This window comes from Eulemur rufifrons, chromosome 17, assembly GCF_041146395.1.
Source record: "Eulemur rufifrons isolate Redbay chromosome 17, OSU_ERuf_1, whole genome shotgun sequence".
In the NCBI taxonomy this organism is placed as follows: Eukaryota; Metazoa; Chordata; class Mammalia; order Primates; family Lemuridae; genus Eulemur; species Eulemur rufifrons.
The window spans coordinates 37,914,117-37,938,362 of NC_090999.1; the positions used below are offsets into that span (position 1 = coordinate 37,914,117).

Consider the following 24,246-nt stretch of genomic DNA (forward strand, 5'->3'; position numbering starts at 1 on the left):
AAAAATCTAATGTATTATTGCTGGACAAGTGGCTACATGTACTGAGGCTGTTCCCTTGCACAATGTTTTCTGAACCTTATTTTTTTTAAATGATATGCAAATTTCATTCATCTCTATACACAAAGACTGTAGGTTTGCTAATTCTTAACAGCTCTTTAGTAAGGAACGAAGCTTTATATCATGTCAACATCACTTATTATTTTGAAGACTAAAACCTGCATAGCCTCCTACATCTGAAATAAAAACTTCTATTATAGTGGATATAATCTAAACTGATTCCGTAGCTCCTAACACAAGGAACATTTGACCACCCTGCCCATCTCTCTAAACGTTTTCACATAGGATATGTATTCCTTTGGGTGTAGCAACTTCAATGATTTTGGATATGAATTACCAAGTGAACATAATTTAAGCATTCCGATTGCCTAAATGACATTAGTTAGTACGTTGGTTCTCTAGTCTGACGTGAACTTGGTATTTATTTAGCATTTGCAGACAGGATGTTGGAGTGCAGTTGTGACCCACCCAAACAACTTGGAAAATTAACGTAGTAAGGCACCCGCCAGAGCCTCTGGTTGCTTATTACAACAAACCCTTCATCTCTTCCCTGGTCACACGTCAAGGTGCATTTGTGATTTAATTTTCTTTTAGTGACTCTCAGGCTTCTTAAGGTAAATGCCAATAAACTGCTTTCCACATAGTTATACTCCTTACGCTTTTCAGTTTTCTTATGTCTCCCCAGGGACAGTCACGGTTTCTTAGCACTGTCCCATGTTTAGTATATTGCTGGTGGCTTTAAAGCAGGTTAACTGATCACATATTTTTAGAAATTTAAAAGATGGTTTGTGAGACTACTCACTTTTGCAGGGGGGAGAAGGGGGCTTAGGGGAGGAGGCTTAACTTTTTTCTCCTTGGAATTTTATTGTGGGAAAAGGAAGGAAAAAAGCAAACTAAATAAAATTAAGCAACTATATATTATTTGAAATAGTGTTCTCTTCCATGTAAGGTCTACCAAATATCTTCTCGTTGCCATTTCAGAAAGAAAAGGAAAATGATCACAGAATGTAATTGATACGGTTTGGATGTTTGCTCCCTCCAAATCTCATACTGAAATTTGATCCCCAGTGTTAGAGAGGGGGCCTGGTGGGAGGTGTTTAGGTCATGGGGGCAGATGCCTCAGGAATGGCTTGGTGCTGTCCCAGAATGAGTGAGTTCTCACTTTATTAGTTCACATGAGAGCTGGTTATTTAAAGCAGCTTGGCACTACCTCCTCCCTCTCTTGCTCCTTCTCTTGCCCTGTGACACACCTGCTCTCCCTTCACCTTCCACCTTGATTGGAAGCTCCCTGAAGCCCTCACCAGAAGCAGATGCTGGCGAAATGCTTCTTGTACAGTCTGCAGAACTGTGAGCCAAATAAACCTCTTTTCTTTATAAATTACTCATTTTCAGGTATTTTCTCTATAGCAACACAAAACAGACTAATACAGTAACGTTTGAATGTTCAATGTTCAATTTTCCAAAAATAATCAGCCCTGTGTTCTACTGTTCCCCAGGTTCTCTGTCCCAGTGGGGGGATTTAGCTTGCTGCCATGCCCTTCTCTGTTGCACACACGTAAGAGGTTAGTGCAGCCTCACTTACTTGCTCAAAGTTCTACACATTCCAGGAATCTTTCTCTGAGAACTCTAACACACTTATTGGGCATCTGCTAAACACTGTGTAACAGTCCCATAATGCCTAACATATCATCCCCATCCCCCTTAAAAACAACTTTAAGTGGGGAATCTGACAATGTATTCAACTAACAGGAATACTCAAAATTTTTTGGATTGGTACATCAAGGTTGCTGTTACAGAGAAAGAAAGATGTACAATATCAGGCCACTGAGATTTATGTTTAAATTTTCCTTCTATTCCTAATGTTTAAGGTAGTAATAGAATTTTAAAAAAACTAATAGTTTTTAGTATCACAGTGTTTTCTCTATTTTAAGGCAATTTTTTTTTCATGAACACTTCTGAAATAATATTCTATAGTTTTTCCTCTGAAAAGCTTCTCAGAGTGGAACAGATATGACACTGCCCTCCAAATTCCTTTTAGTACACAGCATATGGTGGTGTACAGGCGACAAGGATGCCTGAATAAGGGGGGACTGGGCTTTAGGAACCATGTGGCCCTTGCCTGTAGGGCTTTGAAAAACATGTGTTTGATCCAGAAGCTGCTATTATCTCTCAGCATTTCCCTGATGTACCGAATTGCATAATATCGTATGGACTACTTTCTACTTTCCTGTTGTTACCACATTTCCATAAATGGTATCACAAATGTGTAAGTTAATTAAGTCATCCATCCTTATATGTTTTGTTGAATCAAACCACAATGTAACATGATGTTTCCCAAATTTCAGTCATGTAGACACCATCTCCACAATTTTTTCTATATCAGCATTTTATCTATAACATTATTTGATATTTTTCTTCATTGATCTCCTTTTTAAAAAATTTAAACCTAAATTTAAAAGGTAGCTTTATTTTGTAAATGAGCTCGATATATTGGTTCTATTTTTTCCCAGAAATACAAGTAAGTATTAACAGAAAAAAAGAGTCCAAATACCACCTAAAATTTCTCTCATACCATGAATGGTGCCCACAATGCAAGGTGGGCAACACTCGCAGGGAAAGCATCAAATGCACGCAGGTAGACTGGCTGTGCCCCACAATGTGATTTCCCTTTCTCTTATTTAATTGTGAGCATGACTTCTGAGACGAATGACATTTTTTAAGAACTGTGAATTAAACATGAAACATTAACTGAAACCAATGGAATGAGGTGTTAAGGAGTGATTTTACTATACAACCGAGGCCTTCTAAGATATTATTACTTTGAAATACTCTGCCTACTATCAAATCTTCTGTCCTTTAAGTAAATTCCTATTTTCAGATTATAATAGACAGTCTACACTTTCCAATCTGTTATGAGCAGATTTCTTAGAAACATATTATAAACTAACTAAATGTTCAGGCCTGTCACATGTGCTTAAATTAAGGACTGCAGATACGTCAAACTAACTTATAGGAAAAAGGACCATGGGATTGCAGTTTTTATAGTTTCCCAGTGTTCCACATTGTACTCTAATGAGAAAAAGTCACTTTGAACTCTTGTAGTAGTTCCTCATCATTGAGAAATACTGCAGTGTTTTCCTTATCTGCAGGGGAATTTTGAGGCAGTTTCTAGCAGTCTCTTTTATCATATAATGCTCACTAGGGATACAATTGGATTCAAGGACTTTCCTATTGGCATGAATCTCACTTGGAGCTGAATTCCTTAATTCCCAAGGAGAAGTCCAGAGTATTATATTTTGAAGGCTTCCTACCTTCAGATTTCCTACCCCTTTTGTAAAATGTCAGGATAGAGTAATAATAATCACTCTTATTTATTAATCACCCACTAAATGCTAATTATGCTATATATTTTCTTATTTATACATCACAACATCCCTGCAAGGAAGATGTGACAATACCAATTTTATGAAGAAGGAAAGCCAACAATGTGGACCCAAGTGTATCTCATTTCAAAGCTTGCTCTTCGTGATATGTGTGAGTACATGTGTGTGTCTGTGTGTGTCTGTGTGAGAGAGAGAGATACAGAGAGAAAGACATGAAAAAGTGCTACCTAGTACCAAGTTCTTGGAATTATTTTTAAGCCAGCTGTCCTCTTTATTTGGACAGTGGCAATGAATGAATATCCAATGAAAATGGTGTATGTACATTACTGACATAAGGATGGACATGTTTAACAGCCAGCAAATTTTAGATTTTCAAAATATCCAGGATTAAATAATCTGACTTCACCATCCTTGTTTCTAATTTTTAGGCGTACATACTGTGATGAGGATATATATGACAATATCATGAGCCTGTTAGCCATAAAGTATGATAAGGTTTTGAGCCATCCTTAAAACATGAGTAATAGTGGTTTGCTGTTACGTACCCAACAGATGGCATTTTCATCACCTCATTAGGTAATACTGGCTTAACAAATGATCATTTTAAAAGGTAACAATATGTGAGACCTCTGGTAATGTATAGGTTTCAATATATGTCAACAAATTACTTTGTCTACTAGAAGGTGCAAAAAACTAGTTTTTAAAACCAGAATAACATTATTTCTGCACGGGATCAGTAATGTTGACATGAAATGCATTTCATAATTGACTTTCAGAATTTTTCACTAATTCAATATTGGATTTCAAAAGAAAATATTGTAAGAATCAAATAAATTACCTAATTTTAAGTTTTATCAGTGCTGCTGTACTTCCTTTGTATTCTACCTCTCCTCTTCTCTCTCTTTTAATCTTCTTGTTCTTCTTGATTTTAAACTTAAATACATCTCTGCAAATGTAACTTCATTTTGAATTCAATATTTAAATGTTATTAAAGAAATACATGCAAACAGTTTAATCAATCAGTGATGAAAGCAATATCCTCAAACACCTGCATTGACCCCTGACCTCAGTTCATCCAGGAGAGGGAGGCCCTAGGAAGGTGACAGGAGGCTCTGGCTGCGTGGGTGGGGCTTGCCCACTGGGAGTTTTACTGCAGTGCCATCAGGTGCCCAGCGGGCATTATTTTGGCTTTTCCAAATGTTACTATGTGTAGGATTTTTTTTCTCTGGGGTAGTTCTATTTTCCTAGCGGAGGATATAAGTCTGCCTGCTAGTGTTCTGGTGTGGGCAGAAGAAGGGAGCTGAAGGTCTTACTGATAAGTTTGCAGACACTAATTTAATCCTTTCTTTTTTTTTTTTTTTTTTTTGAGACAGAGTCTCACTCTGTTGCCCAGGCTAGAGTGAGTGCCGTGGCGTCAGCCTAGCTCACAGCAACCTCAAACTCCTGGGCTCAAGTGATCCTCCTGTCTCAGCCTCCCGAGTAGCTGGGACTACAGGCATGCACCACCATGCCCGGCTAATTTTTTCTATATATATATTTTAGCTGTCCATATAGTTTCTTTTATATTTTTAGTAGAGATGGGGTCTCGCTCTTGCTCAGGCTGGTCTCGAACTCCTGAGCTCAAACGATCCGCCCACCTCGGCCTCCCAGAGTGCTAGGATTACAGGCGTGAGCCACCGCGCCCGGCCAGATTTAATCCTTTCATTTGCACAACTGTTCCTCTCCTCCCCTCTGCCTAGTACCCTGGAATCTCTGTCTTTCACAGGGAGGGATGTGAGGTATATTGACTGTACTAAGAAAGAGTTAGGGCTTATGGATAAGTGTACATTATATACATGTTCACACATTTCCTTTTTTTAGCACTTACCCATCTTCCAAAGTACATTCTAGGGTACCAGGGGCAGCTCAGTTTCCTTTTCTTTAGTAACATCTGCTTATTTGGTTAAGTTATTGAAGTTCTCCGTCCACTTCTATCTTTGTGCATTGTGGCTTAGAGTTACATACATCTCCTAGTTTCCTAAGAGGTGGAATATAACTTTCTGGGTTTTGTACTAGTTATTGGTTGGGTGATTTTCTTTTTTTTTTTCTTTGAGAAAAATGGGGTAGGAAGATCTTTTCTCCACTCTTTTAAAGCTAGGTATCTAAATTTAACTTTAAAAGAAATGAATTTGCTAAGTGTATCTAAGCATAAGTATTTAAAAAAAATTTTTTTATCAAATGACTATATGTCAACTCTAAGTATAGGCCAATATTCAGTATATTTCTTATTAGGGTAAAATATGTATAACATAAAATTTACATTTTAACCCCTCCTAAGTGTACTGCTCAATGGCATTATATACAACCATCACCCCATCCATCTCCAAAACTTTTTCATCTTTCCAAACTGAAAACCTTTTACCCATTTAAAAATCTTGTTCCTAATCTCCTCTTCTCCCAGCACCAAACAACCACTATTCACCTTTTTGTCTCTATGAATTTGACTACTCTTGATATTCCATATGAGTGAAATCATAAAGATTATGTTTCAGTGGTAAATTCAGACTCTCATAGCCAATTTTGGTCTAGATGTCTCATTCTTAAAGAGAAAAACCAATCACTGGAAGCACAAGGTTTGAAGACAACAATTCTCACCTTGAGAAATAAATGTACTCACCTCATCGATCATTGCTTCTTTACAAAGTATTTGCTTAGCTTAGTAAAAGGCAGGAGCAAAAATATCTTTGCCTTCACCAACATCTGTTTTTTTTTTTTTTAAATCATTCTTTTAGCTTTTTTTGATTGAAATATATTTGAATATTATCAGTGCATATCCAGATTGCTCATATTATAAGTTTAGTTCTTATTTCAAACTTATGATAGCTCCCTGTGTTTAATCCAGTGGTTCCTAACTCTATATATCTATCTCAAGAGAAAAAGGAAAATTTTTAAATTAGCTTAAATTAATAAAAATAATCGTAAAAGATTTTTTGAAAGAGATACAACAAATGGAAAAAACACGGTTCCAAATGAAGCCCTTGTTTCTAACACTGTGAGATAAATCAAAGTTTTCATTAAAATAAGATTTGAAAAACAACCTGTCAAAAATAAATACACACAGAATATGTTTTAATAATAATTTAACCTCTGATGTAATAGATAATGAAGAAAATTGATTTATTAGAAAACAAATTTTCATCAGGGCCATTTAATTTACATTTGTTTGATAACATTTTCCCCTGTACATGTTAAAAGTAATGGCAAAATAAGCCTGGCAATTCAGGCAATTTCTCCTTGACACACATTACAAATAGATTTTCATTAATGTAAACGGTCTGTTCTTTGAGACAATGCCTACTAATTATGAAGAGTATACAGGATCAGGTTAAGAAGTGGCCTTTGGAGTCAGATTGCCTGGGTACAAATCCAAACTCCACTAACCACTAGTTGTTTGATCTTGAACAAGTTACGTAACCTTCTCTAAGCCTGTTTCCTCAGCTATAACCTGGAGATAAAATAGAGTTTTGTGAAAATTTTAAAAGAACACATAAAAACTTAGCAAAGTATCTGGCATATAGTAAGGGCTCAGTATATAATCTTTACTATTAAAATAAATTTTAAAAGATAAAACAATGAGATATAGAGGAAAGCAGCTTTCAACCTTGAAAGTATATGTTGCTATTTAATACTAATAATACATTAGTATTTGATAAAATAATCGTTTTGTGTTTTTGTCCTAGTTTAGATCCTAGTCCCCAGACTCCCTTTACATAATAGATTGTATAGTTTTCCTGACTCCCATTTTATACATCTAAAATTTATTCTCCATGTTATCTTTGGGTCATCTTTCAAGACCAAACTTTAGAATGTTAAATTCTCTGATTAAAAAGCTTCCACAGCTTTCTATTCTTTGCAGAGTCAATTCCAGCCTTCTTTATGTATTAAATAAAATCTTCTACCATTTGGATGCAATCTACTATTCAGCCTTGTCCTTGACAACTAGTCTTTCCTACCCTATAATGGCAGCCACACCATCTCACACACCTTGCCCCAAATCTGCTCATGCTGTTCCCCTGTCTACTGGCCTTTCACCTTCTTCCCTCTTCCCTGCTGAGTATACTTCCCACTCAGATCTAACATAAGCATCAGTGAAGGCCAATGAATTCTAAGAAAAACTCAGAAGTTCAGCCTCCTTGGCTTGATTCAATCTGTGAACATCGTGGGTTAATTTTGATTATTATTGTTATTTTTTTACTTATTTTTAATTCATTTATAGTGTATGGCAACACACAGTAGAAATCACAGGGGCATTCAAGTCCCACAGTCACTGTTCAGCCACTGATTTTGACTGTGTGACCTTCGAAAATACTCTTTAAGGTTCAACACTGCCTTCTGCAAAATGAGGACAATACACACACCTATCATCCTCCTACAGTTCCTTTGGGATTAAATGAGAAGCCCTTCCTCTCTATCACTCTCAGATCCTTGCATATGTTTCTTTGGCAGTATTATCCTTTTTCTCTTTTACCTCTCATTTTTTGTCAGGAATTAACTCGGGCTACTCCTCCAGTCCTGCTGCTTTGCAGTCTGAATTAGGTACTTAGCCATGCAAACCTCTAGATTCCCGTCCTAATTCCTCTCGGAGTATTTGTCAACACCATATGGTGATCCTCTCTTCATTTGGCTAACTGTAAGCCACTAACTGGAAATTCCTAGGGGAAGGGATTGTTTTACCATCCTTATTTTCCCAGGGTCTGGACCTCAACAAACACTTGGGCCTCCATAATGCTGTGAGTTCCTTGAAAACAGGGAACGGGACTTAGTCTTCTTTGTATTCAGAGCACCTAGCACAATATCTGGCTCACAGGGTGTCTGCTTAACAACAGAATAAATCCCTGGTCAACAATGACAGATAGGCCTTTTACAAATTTTCTTCCTGTGCCCTTTTGTGGCATTTGCTTCATGGTTAGAATTAGATTTCAAAAATTGAGTCTTGCCTCTGTCTTGTTTTTCATAAGTCTCTATCCTTAAAAGTTACTTTAGATGCCTTCTTTGCTAGAAAAGGAGTTCTTATGGTATCTTTACAATAAAAAATATTCTCCCAAAGAAAGAGAGACTAGTTGGTGTATGGAAATATGCTGGAAGAAGTTTTAGGCAGGCACTGAGTTGACCCCAGCATCATCATTAAGAAGGAAGAGATTCTTTCTAAAGTATTTAGGAGAAATGGCCTTAATCTGGAGAAACTATTATGCAATGTGCTATTCAACCCAGATAGAGTATTTGAATTCTAATAGGGACCTTTTGAAAGCTCAGTTCAAAGGAAATGACTTTTCCAGGAAGAGTTTCCCCACATCTTGGCAGGACAATGAGGAGGGTGCTTATGGCATCTCATAAAATCTGCCAAAGTCTGTCACCAATCTGCCTATGAATAAGATGGCTGTTTCTCTGGATGTAAAGGCTGCATCCTGGCCAATGCTCTAAGAACCTTATTTGGAGCCACTAATAGATGGTTTACATGCATTAGCACATTTATGTTTATATCAACCACATGAAGAGTTTGTATATCCATTTATCAGATGAGGGAACTGAGGCACACGGAGTGCTTCCCCAGCAATGTAGTGGAAGAAGCAAGTCAGAACTCAGGCCTTCTGGCTCCAGAGGAGGCGATTTGAAGATGACAGAAAGAATTCCCATTTATCAAGTGTTCACCATGTGCCAGGAACTGCGTAAGATGCTCCACATATGTTCTCTCATTTAACATTTAGAACAAGCTCATGAGCTAGGTGCTATTATTTCCTTCATGAAACAGTCCAGGAAACAGATCTACAGGAGGTTAAGTAGCATGTGCGTGGTCTTAAATTGGGGCTTAATCTTAGATTACCAAAGTCAAGCATCACCTGTGAAAACTAGGACTTCAAGAACTAAACAAATAGCATTGGAAGTAGCATCTGAATAGGAGGATAATTCTTTTAAACTTGTTTAAGCAATTCTTTGATAAAGATGGATGAATTTATCACCCCAGTCATAGTTTTTTTTTTTTTTTGCACATGACATTGAAATCATTTTTATTCTAGGAACCATGACTTTCAAATATTTCAAGTATTTAGATACCAGTGTATACATAAATGTGGTATTCAAAAGTAACTTTTTAAAAATGCATTTTATTTTACTATGTTGTTTCTTTCCTTGAAAGACTAATTTACCTTCCTTTTTCAAAAATGGTTTCTATGAGCGTATCATATTTTTAGCTAAATTTTTTTTTTTTTGAATGGACAGCTCCTGTCTAAGGGATAGGAAAGCAGACTTAGATGCTATTTAATCTGAGCTATATATCACTCTGTGTTCTTCCGAGGAGAAAGACAGCCTGTTCACTCCAAGCATGCAGTGACCTCTAAAAAACTACTCACAAACAACATTGAACTGTGATTTTTCAGAGGAACTGCTCTACTATGTTTCCTGTGTTCTTAAAGGGAGTGCTTTGTCTGATACTTTTGCAAAAAAGTCAAGTCTTAAGTATGGTACTTGGCAGAAGTTGCTTTATGGAAAGTTGAAGGCAAATGAGCTAGAATAGATAATGCCAAAATACTTTCCATTTTCAGGGCAGATTGTTATTCCATATGGGGAAAGAATATGAAAAAGCTCTCCCACCCAAGTCCCTGTAATTTAAACCTTCATTCAGCTGACAGGTCCTCAGTGAGTCAGATTCCTCCAGGATTTAAGTTACTCCCTAGCTGACTCTCAGGCTTCTCTGCAAATAGTTAACTTTTTCGTTAAGAGTTACCTTATAGTAACTGCACATTAGAATTAATTTAAAGTGTGGTGATAAAAAATCAATAAAAATTAAAAAAACATAAGCTATTTTAAAAATAATAATTTTGCAAATGGCAAGTAGCTTAGGCAGGGCTGTTTCAATACTTATGTACATCTCACTATTTCTCATATCCAACATATTAAAATGGACTCACTTTCCACATTATAGATTTTTTTTACTATAAAAATCTAGAAAGAGTCCCTATAATTTTGCTTTTGAAACTATGTGGCTACTATTAAACTGATGTAACTAATGACTGGCCCTGATTTCTTTGCAATCATCCAGCATGCTTGGGAATACTTGCAAAATGAAAAAAAATCAGCATGTAAGTTTCTTTCAAATTTAGTAAAATTTTTATGAATACTCACTTGACAACTATTGAAGTTGACATAATGTTATGCTTTGAATATTTACTTAAACATTAATCTTGATTTAGCAGTTTTCTTTTTGTATTTTGGAGTCAATTATTTCATTTTTCAGTTCTCAAACATTTTTACAGGCCCATAAAATGCTCATAGGATCTAGGTCCTAAGGACCACAGTGCCTGCTATGGACAAGAACCCTAGAGGTGGGATTTGGGAGGAAAGGGAATTCTAGTAAGAAGTGATTCATGCAAGAAGATGTATTTCATATTTCCAGACAGTGTGCTATTTCCTGTACTGCCTCAACAATTATGAGTTACTTTACTTTGCTAATGAGGTGAAGTAAGGAATTAAGCATTTACTGTTCAGGTTCTTACTCATAATCCAGCTCATACTCGGTATCATAGATGACAAAAAAAAGAAGTCTAAATTGTCATTGCTACCTTAGAGGACCTAATAGTTTGGTTGGGAAGAAAAATGCTATTCTCTGATTTCCTCTAGAATAATTTAACACATGAGATTGTAAGATAATGAGTCTGGGGTTTGGTTACTTGAATGACTGAACTAAAACAATATTAGGGTTGCCTGGTTTTTATTAAATCTTCTGTGCTATAACTTGGTGACTAAGATAGAGTCTGGGAAGCATGGAGGCGCTGGTGGCCCCATCAGGATGAGAGTCCTTATGAAAGAGCCAGCATAGCAGGAAGATCATTTATTTTTCACTCAATCCCAGGATGTAGTATTAACCTGGGGTTAGGTTCCTACTCCAATTAGAGAAACTTGAAACATGAAAAGATTTGAGCCCTAAGTAAAACAGCTATATCAGAATTTACAACTCTGACTCTCATTCTGCTCAATTGCTTGGTGATATGGTCAATATTTTTTCTCTGAAATGAATTTTGTTTTTTAAGGATATATGAAATGCATTGTTTTGCAAATAGAACAGGATATTCAACAGAGGTCTGAATGACCAAATGTTTTTTCTTCATTATTGTTGTTCTTACCTAAATAGGCCCTATAATGGAAATAATAAGGTTTTCTGTAAGTGGGCTGGGTACATGTGCAGCTAGGCTGTAAGGTCAAATTTCAGTGCTTGAGCTACTCTCCCAATTCAGTGGGAGTCACACACCACTGAAGGCAGTATCTGGCTACAAGGTCACCATGTGTTACACTGGAGGATGGTGTGTCACCATCTCATATTAAGCTCTGCAACATCATGGAAAAGTCACCACCACGTTCACCTATCCCAGTGAATTCAACCTGTAAGCAGCCTGCCTCCAACTTCTTAGAGATCATTTCTGAGAACATTTGTCTGCCACTATTGCTTGACATGACAGAAAACAGAAGAAAAGGCTATAGAAGGTTTAATTGACCCAAGAAACTACGTAGCAGTCTTTGAATTATGTACAATTGTCTGTGGGATCTTAATGTTGATCTTTGATCCTAGCACAAGGGGAGACCTAAGGAGAAGCTGTTTTGGGGGGGCAGCCGATCTCAGTGAGAATCATTTAAGGGAATGAAGAGTCAAACCCTTTTGTATGAGAGGTCATTTTAATAAGGCCACTACATGTTTGTGTGAGCTGCACATTGCACAACCCCAGGGAGCACCATTTACACAAATCACAATGTGAACTGTGCTTCTGGAACTGTGGAAAAGGGTGGGTCTGTCTTTCTGCTTCTCAAATTGTAACACAATGTAACTGCATTTTCCATCTTTAAATAGATCCCAAAGGCTCAAGTTGAAGCCCTGAGGCTAACACTTGTCCCCAGAGAAAGCAGTGTGTCAGACTGTGGTTAGGAACATTTTGGAGGCAGACTGCCAAGGTATAAATCCCAACTTGCACCTTACCCCGCCAAATCGCTTTACTTCTCTGTGTCTCAGTCTCCTCAATTGTAAAGTGGGTGAAATCAAGGAGGTTGGGAGAATTAAATTAGATAATGCAGGTAGAACGGTTGAAAGAGCAGTACACACAGTCAAGGACTCAATAAATGGTAATTCTTAAGACAGTGTCTCCCTTTGTTCAATCATTATGATTATGGAATAAGTAAAATTAATCACAGCTGTTTCCTTCTGATTCTGCCTCAAGAATATTTATGGCTCTAGAGGAAACATTTTCTGTGTGCCTTTAAGGCTAAGAATTAGGAACAGTTTAACAGAATGTTCTCAGAGAAAATGAAAAAAATAGAATTTTGTGACTGTCATTAAGTGTTTAAAATAATCTGTTGTATGGGGTGTGACTGCTGGGTACTTTCAAATGTAATTATCAATGAAGGCTAATAGAAATCCCTGAATTTTCAGATATTGATAGAAAGTGACAGGCATTCCAAAAATAAATGTTGAGAAAAACCACAAAATTAATATTATACCTCCTCCCCTCCTTTAGTTCGTTCAGATGACACTGAGCGCATGACAAAGGGTCATTGAACCATTTGAAGATTTTTATTGAGGAAATCAGATATTTGTAAAAAGCTACTCTTTAAGAAATCTAAGTAGCTTTTTACTATTGACTAATAAACTTTTCTAATAATCTTCAGTTGTATTTAATAAAATATTAGATGTGGTTCAGTTTCTCAATCTTAAAATACTGAGTGACCCAGGAATAACATGAGGGAAATCTGAAGTATATGGAAGTTGAATTTGGTGTTGACTGAATCCTTGGTGTCAGCCCAAGGCAAACTGTAAGGCCAAAAGTGCGACTTTCTCTTTTTGGTCTTGACAGGCTTATGTTTTGATAGACTTGTTCTCATCCGCATCCCCTACACTGCTTCTAAGATAGCCATATGGTTCTTAGGGTACCCAGGGGGGACACAGGTTAGGCTTGACCACTGGGTGTAAGGCTAAGAACCATATGAAAAGGTATCATCTTCAGATTACTTCCTCTGTGCATTCTGTTTTTGTATCTTTTCATCAGAGATTTAGCAATCATGTCAATATAGTTTTGTTAGTTACTGATCTGTTAAAATGGTGGCTCTCTTAGAAAAAGTGCTCTACCTTCTGTGCTCCCCCTTGGCACCTTGGCCTCTCTCTGTCTCAGAAGTCAGGCTGTGTTGTAAAGGAGGGAAGCAAGCTGCGTATAAGGAAAAAAGAAAACAGCTTTGGAAGGATGATGGACAACAACTCATATTAGTCCTCAATGTTAGAATAGTAAGGACTATTGGGCCAAGAATACTGAAAATGCAAACCGTGGAAGGAGGCAGCTGCTGTTTAGCTTGCTCTTTCTCCCAGGAATGAGAGCTCAACATAGCCAACTTTTCTCAGTTGTAAAGAGAAATGTGAAATTTTATGTGCGATCTTTCCATTTTCAATTGCAGTGCTAATTCAAAGTTGTTTGTTTCTTTGTTTGTTTTGAGACAGAGTCTGACTCTGTCACCCGGCTAGAGTGCAGTGTGGCATCCTCATAGCTCACTGCAACCTCAAACTCCTGGGCTCAAGTGATTCTCCTGTCTCAGCCTCTCGAGTAGCTGGGACTACAGGTGCACGCCACCCCGCCTGGCTAATTTCTTCCATTTTTAGTAGAGACGGGGTCTTGCTCTTGCTCAGGCTGGTCTCAAACTCCTGGGCTCAAGCAAATCCTCCCACCTCAGACTCCCAAAGTGCTAGGACTATAGGCGTGAGCCCCAGTGCCTGACCCCCAAAATTTAAAAAAATATATTGCCTGGCCAATGCTGTGAAAGCCAAAATAAGTTTGGGGTGGAGGTGGTGGTCATATTACCAGATTTGCTTTTAACCACTGTTTAAAATATACTGATTTACTGTTTTATTAATCTCTAAGAAACTCATTTTATGCAGAGTGGCTAATACATCAGTATATAATACTTTATATTTTAATATTTTAAATTTTGATAGTAGATATAGTAAATAAAAATAACAACACAGTGGGATGACTTTACAAAGGTAAATATTTCAGGTCTTCAGGGAGGAAATTTTTGAATTGGAGAACTGTGATAAAATGGTAAGTACCTATTCTATCCATGCATAAAACTAATTCTAGTGGACTTAATTTTTTTAAAAAAATCCCGCATTGTTACTCTTTAGCTAATTATTAACCGAAGTCTGAGTGACCAGTTGTGACCAAATGAGTAATTTGGTTAGGTAAACCACAGAAGACAGAAGGAATTTATTCAACATTTATTATCCACTTGGTGCTTTATCTCTATTTTCTCTTCTAATCTTCAAAACAACCCTGTAAGATAGTTGTAATTATAACTTATTCTGTATTTTGTAGATGTAAGTTGATGTTTGGAGAGGGCATGCCTAACTCCTTTGGACCATGCTTCTCCATTATACAATGAATGTTGATGTTGCCAAATATTAATTCAGGAGCTGGTACAGTTAGCAATTAGTAACACACACACACACACACACCAGCATTTACAAACAAGGTTTAACTCTCTAAATTAGGCAAAGTTAGCTGCCATATGATAATCCAAAGAGAACAATTCTGTGCTGATAAATAGAGCTTTTTTCCCCTTAACTGAGTCGTCTTGTATCATTGTTAGGTACTATAGACAGTGTATACATTAACTAGGATCTGATACTTCTTTTTATGCATCACAAAAACCAACAAAGGGCTGAGTGTAATTAGTTGTAAATAAGTGACTTAACCCTTCAGATCTTTCTAAAGGAATGATAAGGGTCTGATAGGGTTGGAGTGGGAGGGGTCAACAGAGATTGGAGGACAATTACGGGCTAGGGAAATCTTTCTGGATTCCAAAAGGAGTTAAGGACAGAGAATTGAAAGTGAAACTGGTTCATACATTTCCATGCCAGCTTAGTAGTTAACTCCCTATAAGGGAATCTACCAACATTGTGACATTTATTTAGACTTCCTCAAGTGGGAAAATGTGTCCTTCCATTCAATATCAAATGTAATTATAGCATTAGCAACTTAATCCAACTTCACATAAATCCCAAATTGATTAAATCTACTATCCATTTAGAATAGTATCATATACTTATGAAGATAGGATGATAAACATTTTTGGGTCTCTGTGATAACTAAATGCTAATAAATAAAAGAGGTAGTACTTGCTTTAGGGAGTTTAGAATAAAAATAGGGGATGGGTGGTAAAAGACATAATGCCCATGAAAGACACCATATTATTGTGTTTTATTTGCTTCACAGGTCTTATATCTGAAATTTTTTGGTTCTTCATATAGATCTCACCTACTAGAATGCATCTTCTATAAGTGCAAAACTTGCCTGGGTTATATGCTCCTATATCCTCAGTATCTAGAACAGTGCCTGGTAGATAGGAAGCACTCAAACAATAATGGACAAATGAATGAATCAATGACATAGATCATGAATGTTACAATGAGAAAGTAGGGGAGGAAAAAATCCTATCGGCTGGGTAGTCAGAGAAGGTTTCAAGGAGAGGGGCTCCTAAATAAGGACCTTGAAAGCTGGTGGAAGAAAGGAGGCAATTTTCTTGTGACAAATGGCATAGACAAAAAGGACAAGCAAGGGTGAAGACACACCTGGGCTGATGGAAAGTGCTATTCCATCAGTAAATCCTGGTGAAGAGACATAGGGTCATGTGAAGAAGAACTTTCTATTAAAAATGGCATGTGTTCCCTTGGGGTTGGTAGTAGAGGTGATTTCTGTGGGGAGAGGTATTGGAGACATGAGTAGACGACCACACAGCAAATATAGGACAGTGGGCAGTCAGGGCTGAGGTGTGAGTAGAACTTTTAAATTCTCTCTAACCTTGGTATTCCAGGCCTTTCTTTTGGCCTGGTTGCTGAAATGATTTAGGGGAATTTCTTAAAACCTTTAAAGTAGTTGTGAATGGAACTTTGTTTTCTTCTTCCTAAATCAAGAGAAAGCTAAATTGACCGTAAGGGTCATCTTATATTTGGTGAATCATTATTTCTGTGTGTGGAGAAACCATTGTTTTACAGTTTAGCTCTAAAAGGGGTAAGTGAGAGTGACATTTAGGAGATTATTTTCTACAGATTTCAGAAGATGATTAATCATTTTGTTTTGAAGGTTTATGATAGGATAAAGTATTTTTAAAGCACATCATTAAACAACTTATAGAAAAATATCCAAATCTTATCCTATGGAAGCTCCTATTTCAAATTATAGTCTACAGAAAACTTCAAGTAAAATGTGACTTCACATCTGATTTTGTGATAAATAATTTGCTTTCTATTTATTAAGATCATTTTGAAGTTATAAATTCAGACACCTAAATACCAGTACAAAAACAATAATAGTTTTAAAGTTTCCAAACACACAAAACAAAGAGAAGCCTTGATTCAAAACTTGTACCCTATAGACAAACGAGCAAGTAACTCTGTCCGTGACTGTCACAGGGTAAGGTATTGGTGCCCATATCCTCTGAATACCCCCCTTTCAAAGCTGGTTACTACAAAAACCTGCAGCTTCTTGCCTGAGGGTTTTTAATACCTGGGAGTCTCTGCCCAAGGGCTCTTTTCTGGGCATGGTTACAAGGTTGGCCCATGCACAGATAAACCACAAGTGGTGGATTGTTAATGATCCCCAGAAACAGGTGATGCGTGGTGGAATTGGTGGAAAAGCACCCCAGCTTCCTCATCCCGCAGCTGGGATGACTCTGAGGTGTGTTCCACACTGTCTTCCAGAGCCCTCCAGTGGGACCAGGCTCCAGGTTCACACTGTGACAACTGGCCTGATGATGTATGTTCTACTTGCATCCTCCCATTTCCTGTCTCAATTCCCTACTCCTGTACTCATGTTTCTTGAACTTTCTGAATAAACTACTTGTAATCCTTGTTTCTGAGTCTACTTCTGAGGATCCCTAAATGAATACATGGCTCTTCCACTACTTTGTGACACCAAAGAAAAGTTTTGATTAGGACTTGGAAACTATATATGAAAGCTGATCAAAATGAGATGAATGATTAGGTCTGTTTGTTCTTTGTCAAATAGTGAAATGATGGCATTTTATTTTAGTAAATTGTCAGATTTTCTCACGTGCTTCCTTTCTCTCTCCATATCCCTGCTCTTCCCCATCATTTGGCCTTTTCAGTCTCTGGAGCACACACCCATGAAATAGGATGCCATGAGGTAGGCCAATGAGAAACACTGAAATTAAAAAGAAAATGCTTACAGCTTCACAGTGCTTATCACATGAACCTCAAATACACTTTATTATTTGTGTGTGTGTGTTTTAAAGGGTCATATGGATAGATCACATATTGTCAAATGTATATTCTAGAAGAAATAGAAATGTCAATTTATTTGCATGGGCCTAAATCAGTGTTACATTGAAATCAGGGTATTTCCTGACAGTGTGAACTAACACATGCAAACACACACATACACTCACACACTCACCGTATACACGTGTATGTGTACTTGACATATACCACTTAATAATATGAATAGACTAAAGATACTGTCAATCAATCCATATAAATCTTAAATTCAGAGTTAATGTCTTTGCCATATTCCTTTTCAAACAATGTTTGGCTGCCTTAAGTAAAAAAATTCAGGAACTACCATAGATTCACACATTTAAGTCAGGTTGGTCATCAGTCAACACTATTTAAGAGCCAGATATGTCAGAATGGCTCCTGAATCAATGATTATTTATAGTAAGTATTTTAACTTGGGGAGAGGGAAAGGACAGATTTCTTTCAAGTGTCTGTGGCCAGTAAAGAACCTTTATGCCTCTTTTCCTCCCAAAATCTGTAGGAAGGAAGAAGCCCAGTGTGAACTGCGGAGGAAGGGATGCAGGGGAGAGAGAGAGATTGAGAGATAGATTGAGAAAGAGAAGAAGAAGAAAGGAGAAATGAGGAGAGAGAATAAAAAGAAGAAAGAAGAAGGAATATTAAGAAGAAATAAGAGAACCTCTGAGAAGGTTTAAACTGTGCCCAGACCTTTCATAATCACTTAAATATTTCATCAAAAGGTATATAGAGATGATAGCTCCACCCCCCATATTATGAATGTGTGTCACATCACAGCTATGCAACTTTGCAATCACAAAGGCAGATTATAGCTCTGGATTTAGATTTGGAATCAGTACAATCATGAGGTTTATGAAATTTTGAAAATGATATTCTTTACAAGTTTATGATTACCAAAAGTAGTCCTATTAAAAGACTCCTTTAGTCTCTGAGCACAAAATATATTTTCTAAGTTACAGTGATAGCTTAAATAGTTGATGATCATGTTCTAGAGCAAGTGGGTGTGGCCATATTTGGGGATTGAAATGAGGAAAAAGGAAATAAATGTTTAAAAGATTACATGTCTCAGCATCTTAAAGCATCATAAAGCCCAGAGTAAATTTCCATCTTGTTGATTTGTATATAAACCATGCTCAGACAGGCAGAAAGAAAAATGGGGAAATCACCTTGGCTTACATGGAAGAGGGAAAGGCTGTATCTAGTTCATTGTTTAAAACTACCTGTTAACATATCCACAGACACAGCTCTGCATAATGAACTCTAGAACGTGGTTAGTGTCAGCAACAGTTGGGGATGGCAGAAACCACCTCCACCAAATGTAATTGATGATGGCTGTGGAAGTTGGCATGGTGATGGGACTGAGGTGAACAGCTGCCATAATGACCGCTGGGCACCTGCCCTCTTCAGCTCTGGGAAAACATCTGCCACCTTACTCATGGGTGGAGGTGCAGAAATGAGAAAACCTGTCCCCAGACGCTTAACTCCAAAACCTGCTGTCAGGCTAAAGTGCTGCCTTCCTGTTTCAGTGGAGAATTTCCAAGTCTATGCTAGGGAAGAGACAGTGGTCACGCCAGAGGCGCTGGTTCCAGCATCAGTGCTACAGGCAGACACCACCTCCAGCAGCTGTCAGCCCATGCTGGTCATTTGAGACCTAGCAGCTGGTGACATGCCCTCTCCACATGGCAGCTGCCTCTAGCAAGCCAGCGCACGACTGAGCCAAAGCTAAGTTGTTGGCATTTGCCTAGATGTTGAGAGCACCCACTGGCTTGGTGGGCACCAGTTGGCAGGAAGCGAGAACCCTGGCCAAGGAAGGTTTTCGAGAAGGCCACGTGCTTTCGTGAAGAAAGAAGAGGCTGCTTTCGTACCCCTCGTTAGAGGAGGCAAACAGAGTCCGCATCTATGTATAACCTGCCTGCCTTAGTCAGTGGGAGGGAGGCCAGTTAACAATTTTTTTACCTCTTTATCAAAATCAACTACCACATTGCTATATTTAGATAGTAGTAACTGGGCACACGGGACCAGCAGGCTTCCCTGACAGCTTTTTTATTAGGAGACATACTTTAGGTCCATCCCACTTTGTATGTCTGCAGCATGACACTCCACATCATAGGCATAACAGTGGAACTAGAACTAAGGCCACAGCCGCTTCGGGCACACAGAGCCAAAGTATGTCTGACTGAGTCTGTTTTTTCTATTCATAAACAAAACAGCTCTTTCCCTTGTGTAAGAACCTGGCTTGCCAGGCACACAGTGAACCAGCAGGAAGACTACATGAGGACAATGGAGACACGGGTGAGACAAGGGCGGGAGATGCACTGTGTTGCTCATAGGAAATGAAAAGCTCTAAAGCCCAAAGCATTTCCCTTAATTTTTTTCCATGTAGTTCCCTTGAGTTTATGCAGCTGGATATTCTCAAGGCTGAGAACAGACTGGCGCACTATAAACTATTCATTCTACCTTCAGATAGATTCAGATCCTGTTATGACGGTTGACTCAATTATTCCTAGAACCGAGGCATATGCATGTTACATTCTCTGATCTTAACCTCTTGAAAGGCAGCAAAATGAGAGAACACATGGAATTTTGTTTGTCACTTATCTTACTCCTTCAGAAATAGTTCTCCTTTATATGTAAAATAAGCCTGGAGTAATTGAGCTTTGATAAACGACAGAAGAAGGGATGGATTTCTAAATTAACTGGTGGCATATACCATGAGAAGAAATACATAATAAACATTTTAGCCTAAGCCACAGATTCTTCTGGTCTGGGTACACTGGAGGTATTTTTATAAATATAACATGGTTTATTGATAAACCTAGTAAATTGTTTAAAATTGGTGTTTTCTGTCATATTAGAGGAAGTTTTAGACTAAAAATAATACTAGCAACAAATACAGCATTTAAGCATTACCTACTATGCATTTTATCCGCACTTTATGGATGAGAAAATTGAGGTAGAGTATAGTTGAAAAACCTGCCTAGATCACATAGCTAGGGGCCCATGCCTATTTACTAGCAAGGATATAAGACTGAGTTTGTTTGACATGCAATAATTAATTAAAATCATGAAGTTCTCTGCATTCTCCTTGATTTTTGAAAGAAAAAGATGTCTGTTCCCTGAGAGGTAGCTACTTATAGAGTATATACAATAAAGTTAACTGGAACTTCAAATACATCAAAGAAAGCATTCAGAAAAGAAAAAATGGTTTTGAAAGAAGAGGAAATATTTTCTTACAGTCACTGAAGCAGAGAGCACAATAGTATACATTTATAGACCGATAACAACTTATGGAAAGAGAAAATATATAAAGAAATATGAAAAAATGTTAAACATAATTATGTTATCAGGGTAGGATAATAGGCAAGATTTTTTTTACTTCTTTTTCCACAATTTCTGGATGCATGATTGCTTTTTTTTTTTGTAATTAACAACAATGTGTTAAAGAAATAAACTGTAAATCCAGCCTCTTTTTGCACAAGGTGGCTGCTGATGTCATAGAATTTTAGCTCTATCTGTATATGGGTGCATTATTCTGATCTTTTATTTTATAAACAATGAATTGGGAAATTCTTTTTCTTTTATCTTAAAAAAAAAAAAAAAGAAGACCATAGCCTTTATGTTCATTTTGGGCAGTTATTAGTTAAGACAACACATGTAGGAAAAAAAACAGGTTATCAAATATGAATAATATTTATTTAAAAAACAAAATCACTGCTTTCAAAATGTTCATAACCTACAGAAGAACAAGTTAAGCTCATCATAGAGCTGGTGCAATAACCTTAGACTACATGATAATATCAAATTTGAGAGTGTGTATATATATATATATACATATATATATATATATATATATATTTTTCCCCCCAGAAGCCTTTCTACTTCCCCATTCAAAGCAATATCACTTTGTCGAGGGAAAATAAACAAAAGAAAATGGTTTGGGGTTGACTGAAAACTCTTAATATTTGAATTCTAATTTGGTTATAAATTCAGAAAAAAAAATCTGCCCTTCTGGTATAATAGTTTTAAAGAAAATGGAATCCATCAAGCATGAAAAACTAATCTCTGACCTTTAATGGTAATTTTACCTACTGAAAAAAGTTTCAAACACTCCGTTGTAGAAAGGAAACAGACTTTTGCTCACAGACTGTGGACTCTGGCTCAGTTGACAGTAATTTTCCATTGATGGGGAGAAAATCATGGAAATCACATAGCTATGGTTGGCTTTGAGCTTGTCCTATATAAACAGCAGCCATAATTCGGTGTTTATTCTTTTGTGTGGGTGAAATGTCAATAAAGTCTCTATAAAAAGATGTTACTAATATCTTTGAGGTGACCTATAATCACTATATATGATATAGTTGTATCTCCTTGATTCATCAACTATGTATTTTATGCATTTATAATACCTATACAAGCAGTTAAAATTGTGCTAGGAAAAGCAATAAAGTACTCTGTTCTGAAATTGTTTCTACAAATGCTGCAGTTATAGGTTTTCAATTACTTTAAAATTTCCATATCTGGGAAAGTTTTAGAAATGTATTTTTCCAAATGCAGGTGGGAGGATACCTTCTAAAGCTTGAGTCAGTTCTACAGGAACCAAGAGAAACACCAAAGAGTGAAATAAATTGAAACTCTTCACACCATTTCTAAAGCAATGAAGCAAAACTACCTCCAAGGGTCAGTGGAGGAGCCAGTCAGTCCACACCCATAATACTAAGATAGTCCTGGTCACATCCCCAGCCATACCTTTTTGAGTCTCTGTGGCCAATCTTGCATTCTCATGTCCTAGAGTTCCATAAGAGCCGAGCTTCCAAATGCAAAAGTGTGCGTGTGCGCATGTAGGCAAACTCACTTATTAAGGGTGAGGTACTGATAAGGTGAGAAAAATACTAACCAAACAGGCTAAATGAATTAAAACAAGTAAAACACTTAGAATAGTGCCTGGTACTTAGTCTGGAAACAGGCTATACATAATATCAAAACAGAGAACTTCAGTCTGTTAAGATATAAAACATAATCTATGTTTCCAGACTTTATGGACACCCTATATATATAAGTATAAGCCATTATTTGTGAGAAACCTATATACAGGAAGAAAGTAGAATGAAATACTTTTAAATTATAACAACTTATTGAATTTTAACTTGAAAGTATTTACCTATAATTACACTTATTTGATATAATTCCCTATCCATATTTTGTCTCCAGCAACCTGTAAAAAAAACTTTAAGTGACAACATTGATAATCATCTCTAAAATTCAAAAACCATTTTATGAACACAGCACACTGAGATATGACAAATCTATCAAATAAAAAGTTGGTCCTTTGAAAAGATAAACAAAATAGATAGACTTCTTGCTATATTAACCAGGAATAGAAGAGAAAGGACCCAAATAAGCTCAATCAGAAATGAAAAAGGAGATACTACAACTCTTTAGAAATATTTGTATACCAGAGAAATACAAAATATCGTCTGTGAATACTATGAAAATCTATATGCACATAAACTCAAAAACATAGAGGAAATGGACAAATTCCTGGAAACACACAATCTCCCAAGACTTAATAAGGAAGAAATAGGACTCTTGAACAGACCAATAATGAGCAACGAGATTGAAGCAGTAATAAAAGCTTCCAGCAATAACAAAAAAAGCCCTGGACCAGATGGATTCACAGCCGAATTTTACCAGACCTATAGTGAGTTGTGAAGATCAAAAAGAAATGGGTATAAAAATCTGATTAAGAGAGTACAATTATTAATAATTATTGGCATTTTAAAATAGTGAAATTAGAGCACATATATTTCCCTTTCCAATCTCCCTCCCTTCCTCCCTTCTTTCCTTCCTTTCCTTTTATTTATTATTCACCGAAACCCTACCAACCAATGAAGCAACAATTATTAATTGAAGGCTTTTGTTGTTTTTTCATGAAAACAAACCAACTAAGTAATCTATTTTTTTTCCATAGATAAATTTTTTTGTTGAAAATAAAATACTTTAAAGGTATTCATCCAAAGTCTGTTGCTCAAAGGACCATTTGAGGGTTAAGCGCAGGAAAGCACTTAACCCAGGGATGGAACACAGGGTCCAGTGACATTCATGTTAAACTTGACCTGACTCTGTCAATACTTTGTTCAGTCTATTGAGTTTTCATTCCCTCTCTCTGACTTCCTTTCTGCTCTTGTTCCTCCAGCTTGGCACCTTCGTGGTTTTTCATAATACATCTGCCATGTTACCTAGTCTATGTCTTCTCCCTTGCTCCCTGGAAGTGCACTCCTGGAAACTGGACTCAATCAGGAACTTCTTCCTGTCACACGTGTAATGATGAATCCTCCCATCCATTGTACTGCCTGGACAAAATTTTTATGCTCATGGCTGTAGTGATCATATTTTTCAAGCACAAACCCTGTGACGGCTAGTATTTAAGGGTCTCAGTAGAATTTAATGTGTAAAGGATTAAACATTAATATACTT

General features: G+C 37.0%; 1 protein-coding gene across 4 annotated transcripts in view; it reads right to left on the bottom strand.

Moving 5' to 3' along the window:
• The window catches only part of PDE4D (phosphodiesterase 4D), a 794,445-nt gene that overhangs the window by 254,563 nt on the left and 515,636 nt on the right, over positions 1-24,246 (bottom strand). The gene's annotated exons all lie outside the window — the stretch shown is intronic.